The sequence below is a fragment of the Limulus polyphemus genome, unplaced genomic scaffold (assembly GCF_000517525.1).
Source record: "Limulus polyphemus unplaced genomic scaffold, Limulus_polyphemus-2.1.2 Scaffold4993, whole genome shotgun sequence".
Taxonomy (NCBI): domain Eukaryota; kingdom Metazoa; phylum Arthropoda; class Merostomata; order Xiphosura; family Limulidae; genus Limulus; species Limulus polyphemus.
The window spans coordinates 1-9361 of record NW_013670603.1 but is presented as its reverse complement, the minus strand read 5'-3'; positions in this window follow the sequence as shown (position 1 = coordinate 9361).

Below are 9361 nucleotides of genomic sequence, written 5' to 3'. Positions count from 1 at the left end.
TGTATATATATATATATATATACACAAGTACTGAATATGTTTTTGGTATTATTAGAAGTAAAAATTTGTTTTTTATTTTTATGGGTAGATCTATAAATTGGTCTATTAATGAATTTATCACCATTACCAAATCATTAAGTGGTATAGTTGTAAGTAATGTAGTTAAATCGTACATTTGGATTGTATTTGCTATTTGTGTTTTATTTAAATATACTAGATCTTTCAAGACAGGTTCATTATTTTTAATTATCCAGATATGTTTATTATTTGCATTTTTTTTGTTTTCTTCTCTTTTTCCATAAAATTACATTTAATTATATTAGGTTGTCAAGAAGTTAATGTTGCTTTTTTTTAGATTAAAAAAACCCTAACAACTTATATAACAAAACATTTATTAAATGAAATAGTCTCCATTCTTATCGATGATGCTTTTCCATCTTACAGTCAGGTTGTTAATGCCCTGATTAAAGAAATCACTTGGCTTTGAAGCAAAAAATATGTTGATGTTCTCTTTAACACCTTCCTCATTTGCATATGTTTTCCCAATATGATGGTGTTGTAGTGAATGAAAAAGATGGTAATCTGATGGTGCCATATCTGTAGAATATGGTGGGTGGAGAAGAACTTCCCAACCAAACTCCATAATCTTGTGTTGCGTCAAACGTGCCATGTGTGAATGTGTATTGTCATAGAGAAGAAGAACGCCTTTCCGATTGACGAGTGAATGGCGTTTCTGATGAAGAGCTTGATTTAAACATTCCAGTTGTTGACTATAGATCTCTGCATTGACAGTTTGCTGTGGATTGAGGAGTTCAAAATGAATTACTCCTTTGATGTCCCACCAAATGTAAAGCATCACTTTCTGCAGATGGAGTTCAGGTTTTGGGGTCGGAAGTAGTTTTTTTTCTAGGACTGCACCATTGTTTTTGGTGTTTAATATTCACATAGAGAATCCATTTTTCATCACCAGTGACAATTCTATCCAAGAATGGTTCACACGCATTACGCGCCAGAAGAGACAAAGGAACGTTCACACATTGGAAACGATGATCATCGGAGAGTTTGTGAAGCACCCAAACACTTTCTTTATGGAGTTTTTCCATATTCCTTAGATGTTTACTTATTGTTTCATAGGAGACATGTAATTTCAGGGCCATTTCATGAGTGTGTTGCCTTGGGTTAGACTCAACAAGCATCTTCAGAGCATCAATATCAATTCCAACATGTTGGCCCCTGCTATCACAGTTTTTAAGGCTAAAGTCACCTGAACGAAATTTGCTGAATCAACGAACGTTCAAAACATTTCCATAAACTCCTTTGATATTCTTTGTGGCTACAGAGGTGTTGTTTCCCTTCTTGTATTCAAACAGCATTAAATGCCGAATGTGTGTCTCGTCGTGTGTCATCACTATAAGGGATTAGATTATACTAAACTTTACACATAATATAGGCTACACTAACGTTACGTTTAGGCGGTTCTTTTAACTATTATATGTGATGTACGATTTTGTGGGGGTGGTCCAAAACGCGTCTTTAATTTCTTGACGGTTTGGTTTATTTTGAATTTCGCGCAACGCTACACGGTGGTTATCTGCACTATCCGTTCTTAATATAGCAGTGAGAGACTAGAGGAAGGGAACTAGTCAACACCACTCACCGCCAACTCTTGAGGTGCTCTTTTACCAACGAATAGTGGGATTGACCGTCACATTATAGCTTCCCCACGGCTGAAATGGTGAGTATGTTCTTTTAAACGATAAAATAAATTGTATTATTCTATTTGATGATATTTATAGGGTTGTTTGTTAGTTTGCCTAACATATTATAACTAGATACGACACATGTGCAATAGGCATCATGTAATGAAATATTTCGGTATTTAACGTGAAAGATATTTTACTTGGTTCAATGACGGAGAGGAGGCAGCATTGTTTCAAGTCTTCTAACAAGACAAATGTTACATTTTTATCAAATCTCTAAATAGTCTTGACTAGCAATATACTTACCTTTCGTACATTATATATAAACTGAGATCACTTGTAGCTATTTTAAAATACACATGAAATTAATGTTCTCAATATGAGTGCTAAATAAATGAATTTTTAGCACTGTTAAAGACCTAAGAAAAAAATAATTGTAAACACTTTGTTGTTACTCACGTAGTGTATGTTAACTTAAAAATACGAAGCATGAATTAAAGTATACACTGTGTCTCGATTGTTTTTCTTAACAAGAGAATACAGAAATGAGACATTACAGTAACATTTATATTGAGTAGGCTTAGCTTCTGTCTTTATTTTTTGATGCAATGTTGTTGTTTTTTTGTGGCCCTTCTTACCAGAAGCATATTTTTATTCTTTATTCGACATAGCTGGATAAGAACTAGTTGTTCAGAAAAACAATTTTTGAGTGAACATCAAACAAGTCGACTGAACCGGTCTAATAAAATAAGACTGTTTAATCTTCTAGAAGGATGAAAATTACATGTAATCAATGCTGTGAACTCGATCCTCTCATGTACACGTGGGCACCGATACAGTTTCACGGTTGAAGATGAAATGATGCTATATAATATCCCATACATAGAAGATAATGTTCTGGATCAAGATGAAACCTTTATAGACGAACTGCTAAAAACTATGATGATAAGTCTTTAGAAATACAGAAAATTGGGTGTCATTAGCTCAGAAACTCACACTGGTTCGGGTTGGGAAAGACTGGTTAATTGGACTGTAGAGTGGTAAGATGGGAGGAAGAAAAAAGGTTGGTAATGATGGATTCCTATCAAATTGGACTCTTTGCTACCAGTGCCGTACCTCAAGGGTCATTGTTTAGGTCTTGGCTTTCCTTATTTGTATTAATGATATTGATAAAGGCATAATTAGTACATCAATAAAGTTTGCTGGTGGTATTAAACTCTAGGGTACCTGATGATGACAAAACCTTGTCGAAACGTTGTACATTTGCTGTTATGTTAAACTTATATTAAAGTTTTTCTTCATTACCCATTCAAGCCGTCTCCAACTATTATTAAACTCTAGGGTATTTCTAACTCTACTGATGATGTTAAGTGAGAGGGGAGGGCTTCAACCGACTAAACGTGGGATTTGAAATCTGTACTGGTCATCTAAGTGTTGGTTTTCCAGTAGGGAAAAGGATTCCGCAAAATTTTGGAAAATATGTTGAAATTTTGCCCCCCACAGCAATCTATAATCGTGCTACCCAGATGGATTGGGGTACGACAACTGTATAATATTGACGTACAGAAACTTAATGACACTCTTTTTCTTTTTTCTGTAGGAGGGGGGGGGGAGTTCAAGGTCGGGAAATCTAATGAACACGATTCTGTTTCGAGGATCGTATGGATAATTTTAGATAATTTTTAAATCTTTAATGCCAAAAATTAAGAAATTTTCTTAATATATGTATATACATACTAAATATTGGAATAGTTATTCTACTAGAACTGAGCTGTAAACGTGGGTCTGCCATAAACAGATGCACTGCTGAATTGTTTTTTTCGTTGTTTTTTTTATAGTTAAGAAGTGAAAACTGAAATATATGGTGCATTGGAAGTTCACTGCAATGTAGGAGGCAAATATCTCACAGAAGTGGCTTGTCTGGCTCCACTTCTACCTGCTTGTTCACACCAATATGGCTGCCAGTGTTGATTTTTATTCCATCAAACCCACTTAGTCTTGCCAGATGCTGGAGTCATGTAATCAATGTATGTATTGCCTCGATAAGTGATGAGAACGTCGTGAACCTCATTCATTGTCTCAGTCAATCTTCAGCCTTTCTTTACCATTCTCTCCAACTTCAACCTTCTTCAGAGTTTTATCATCTCAACCATCGTAAAATATGTGTAAGTTTCTCTTCCTCGTTTTCATCCTCTAAATGTTTCGTGCCCAACTGATTCTCTCTCTCTCAATGCATCTTGTTTTGATCCATAACTTCCTTATTATTACCTTTTGTTATCAATCCAAGATTCAACAAGAATATATTCACCAGGCAGGTCTATGCCCTGTCACTGATCTTGTGTGGGCAAAGTGGGGTTACGAATAGTAGTTTTACTCAGTGACTGACTCAGAAACGTTTTCTAAACTGACATACACATCCTGGGATCATGTATTTCTTTTCTATCAAGACTCTCATGTGGGCCAATAATGTATCTGACTCACTTTCAGTTACAACTTTGCTCCCTTCTCCTTCTACCTTTTTTTCTTTTTTTCAGTTACCTCCTGATCCTGTTTAGCTTTTCCCCTGCTCCTCCTCTTCTGGTCCGTTTCTGTTCCCTTCACATCATTCTGGCTACAAATAAACTTTGTCTGTCAGCTTTCTGCTCATTCTTGATAGAAACTTCTTCATTGGAAATCAATGGGGCAACAAGTACATAACCTGTTGGTTTGTTTAAAGTTGCAGCAAGCAATGTAAAACAAGTTTTGAATATTTTTGGCTTTTTTCTTTTCTCCTGAGGCCATTTCAGCAAAACTTTCACGTCCTTATAAAAGTTATCAAGCATCTGAACAATGTTTTTCTCTGCAGTGACAATTTGTTCTTTCTGTGGCAACATTACCTTCATCATCCATCTTTGGATCTCTATTTTTGTAAAGAACCCTCTGCTTTTAAATAGCATTCGACTTATCACACACACCTTAAGTATTTCATCCTTAACTTCAACAACAACTTCAAGATTAGATGAATTTGGTTTTCCCTATTTATATACCTCTGCTGAACCAGTATCATTCGGATGAAAACTTTATCCTCAAAGAGGAAAACATTTTATGCTTATTCCACCAACTATTCTAGAACTATCATTCTTAAAGGGGGGAACATTTTATGGCATCTCCACCAGCTGATCTAGAACTATCATCCATAAAGGAATGGACATTTTATGGCAACTCCACCAGCTATTCTAGAACTATCATCCGTAAAGGGGAGAACATTTTTATAACATCTCCACCAGCTGATCTAGATAGTGAACTATCATCCTTAAAGTGGAGAACATTTTATAGCATCTCCACCAGCTGATCTAGAACTATCATCCTTAAAGGGGAGAACATTTTATAGCATCTCCACCAGCTGATCTAGATAGTGAACTATCATCCATAAAGGAATGGACATTTTATGGCAACTCCACCAGCTATTCTAGAACTATCATCCGTAAAGGGGAGAACATTTTATAACATCCCCACCAGCTGATCTAGAACTATCATCCTTAAAGTGGAGAACATTTTATAACATCTCCACCAGCTGATCTAGATAGTAAACTATCATCCTTAATGGGGAGAACATTTTATAACATCTCCACCAGCTGATCTAGAACTATCATCCTTAAAGTGGAGAACATTTTATGGCAACTCCACCAGCTGTTCTAGAACTATCATCCTTAAAGAAATGAATATTTTATGGCAACTCCACAATCTGTTTTACAACCAGATTCATAGCCTGGCTTTGCTGAGTAGCCATGTCTAAAGCTTGGGACGCCACAAAACACAAAATGTGATTTTGATGGATTATGTAAGGAAGGAAGAAATAAATAACATGACTAGTCCATATGTGCTACATATTTTACTTTAGTCTAAATTATTTATTTAATAAAAAGTTGCTTCTTTCTCTCCACAAGAAAATATGGAAGGAAAAAATACATATCTGGCCCTCTGCCGTTCTGTGCCATTATACTTTAGTCTTTATTAGTATAATATTAATAAATTTATTATAATATTTGAACCAACATCTACCACTATTAAAGTGGCATGTTAAATATTTTCCATCACGTAGTGCATATTTTTTTGTATTGTAAAAAATATAATGAGCTTTCATTAGTCACAAAGTGGTGTTTTCAAGTCATACTGATTTCCCTTAGAATGACAAGATAGATATGTAGAATAACAGAAAGTTAGATTATTATATTTATTACAAGCAAAAGTACCCGTCCCCAGTGACGGGAAAGTTTAAGTTCATCTATCAAATTAACTATCAAATAGACTTTTAAAAGGTTAATTGTGTTGAATTCTTAGTTTCACTCAAAGCCAAAGCTCTGAGCTACTTATATCGCTCACCACGAAAAGTAATTGTTGAGCACTTCAGTCATGTTAAGAGCCGCTCAACAATAACATACGGTAAATCTACATTTTTTATTCTTTAAGTTACGTCACATTTTGCAATGTGAATAATAGTGTGATTAATTCCTAACAATTTAGTGTAGAATATCCTGCTTGTGAAATAAAATTTGGCATCAACATTATTCATGCTTGTTCTTCTGTGGGCAAATTTGCAAACGGGAGACAGACTAACGCTTGGACAGACACAACGGCTCGCAATATATATAAGATGAAGTCATTCTGAATTTTCTGACTAACTTAGTTTGTGAAAAATAAAAATATTGGACATAATTGTACAAAAATAAATAAACAAACTTTATTCAAACATAACACGGTGTATGTTTTCGCTTGATAGGACAGACGGTCACTTTTACATGATATGAACTACTTTATCTCCAGACTGTCTTGGTTGAGATATTGTTCCAGACTGACTAAACCCCACGTTACTTTTTTTAAATGGTAATGTCAAACTTGCTCAGAGTGATTAGCGCTATCAACGTGACTGCTCGTTCCTATTACAAAATAATAGAAGCTGTAACCTCGAGATATCACCCGATCTACCATTAAAGGAAACTGCTATCTATTTTCATACACAAAATGCATCTGTACAGCCATATCCCCAACCCATAGGCAAACTAGGTGGTATTATTTAAGGGAATGACAAAGAACAAAGTTAGCTAAACCGAAAGGAATTTAACGACTTTTTTGACCACGTGTTGTTGAAAAGTGTACATACACCTGAATAACTTACAATTTTTTTTAAAAACTCTGTAGTATAACAAAAAGGTTGAAAATGCATAGTATGCTTATATACCACAGCAAGACGCTGTTAGAGATGATTACATAATATTTTGTGTATGCTGATGTCAATTTCTTCAATGAACATTAGATCTATCAAACCACATGTGGTAATATGTTCCGTAAATAATTTATACTTTATTCTTTCTTTAATGTTACTTTTATCTACAGTATCAGTTAGAATGTTTAAAATACCTATTTTTATTACTTTTAATTTTTTATTATTATATTTTATTATAAAGTTAATTTTGCATTTTTAGATTAATACAAGGACTTGAGACTAACCTAAATCCCTTAAGCTAGCCGGACCTCGTAAGATATTATTGGAATTATGGCCGAAAATATAATGAACAGCAAGAGTACTCATGTGATGAAACAATCCATTCTATGTTTCTAAGTAGAACGAAATAATAGTATATTTAATTTACTATATTCATTATTAGGTTGATTTTTATTTCTGATTGATGTTGGTTGCTTGGATTGATCTGAAGTTGATATCAATTTAATAATAATGAATAACAAAAAGCATCATATATCATCACTTTTTTTTCATAGTAATTTCAAAGTAGTTTTCTCTAGAGATAATAGATAAGGTACTACAATGAGCATAGAGAAGGTTGTATATGTAACATTAAACTTTCTTCAAGCTTTAATCATATGTAATATAATAATTGCGGTTAACTGGTCATAAATCTATTTTGAAATGAAATGTTTTAGTACCTGTAACCTGTTATTTCTTTTTTCTTTATTAGAAATTTTCACGAAACAATAATTTATCCCATAGCATAGTTTTTACTGTTAATAATCGGCTAATGTGATCCCATAGCATAGTTTTTACTGTTAATAATCGGCTAATGTGAAAAGTACATTTTTAAGTGTCTTACACAATATGTAGTGTTAAAATGAAACGAAATACAGTAACCAAAAACAACTATCTTGCATTAGAAAGATATACACGAAATCATTTTTAATGGGAAATGAATTACCATGTCTAAACATTCCAAACACGTAATATTTAATGTATAAGAGCACTAGAGACAATTCTTTATGCTAAAAAGTGTTTATGTACTAATGCTAATCTTACATCTAAGGCGTTGCGTTACCATAGAGACAAAGTTCATTTCCTTCTGATCAAAACACACTAACACCCCGAAATTTATCGAAGGACAGAGGTGAAGCCAGTTTTTAAAGGTCAATGACACGGACTCGTCAGACAACACTACAAAGAGGGGCGAGACCATTCATATCATGCTTGCTAGATGGGTGTGCTGTTGAAATGTCTACAACTCTTGTTTCTTCAACTTTCACATTCAGATTGAGGTTACTTGTTAGAGGAGGAACTTAACAAATTAACATGCTTTAGGTTAAATGGTTTAGCCTAAATGGCATGAATGACAAATGATCTAGCTGATGTTATTACCTGTCAAATTGTTAATCAGGTAAAAACGTTAACTGTTAAAAACAATACATATTGTCACTAAATCTTAGGAAGTGATCACCAGTGAAATACCCTATTTTTATAACAAGTCTTGGATTAGGTTTAAGTTATATGATTCTAAATTGTTGTTATGTTCTTTCTAGGACACATTTTATATTGTTGTTGGCTTTAATATTTTACAAGATATTAACGAAAGAGATAATACATTTGTGGCCTATAAGACCTGGTACTTTACAGTAAGCCCAGAACTTAGCCTGTTTCATATGTTCTCAGATAATGGACATGTGGGGTAAAAACTAGTTTTGACTGCAGAACCCTAATTGTGGGCCTTATATCGTTTGAAGCTGTTTTGGTAGCCAGTCCATTTGAGAATCGCAAGTACAGTACAGCCCAATTAAAGTTTTACCAAAAACAACGAAAATTGTCACGTTAAGCTTTAATTACGTTGAGGATAAATGACTAGAATTATGAAAATCATTTCTGTGAGCTGTTTTATTATTAATTCATTTCGCTAACGAAATGAATAGAATACAGAATAGCTGCAGTAAGTAGAATTATTTTAAACAAAACACGTCTCAGGAAACTAAGGAATTTTATTTTTAACGTTGTGCATGGCTTTATTCCTTTGTACCTTTGGATGGGTGGAGTTAATTGCATAATTAGTCTCAGTGATTGATTGACACTTAAAAGTAACACTAGATAAAACGTGGGCAACAATGTATGTCTGAGAATGAGAAAAAGGACATAACAACTACCGCCTTGGAGACTAATTTTTGCCTGAAAAACCCACCATGAATATTGTTGCGTCAGCGAGTCACATGACCACGTGACGCAACGTTTCTAGAATTATCATGTACTTTGGCGAATGCTCTAGTATTTACTAGTAGGTTAGGCTGGTATATATATAAGAGGGGAAAACGTGACGCGGAAAGCATGGTAATGTGTGTGTAGATAGATAGTGAGTAATTGATCTGCGGTCAGAGTATTATTGACGTTCGTTGCTATAGCGTTTGTTTAGCGC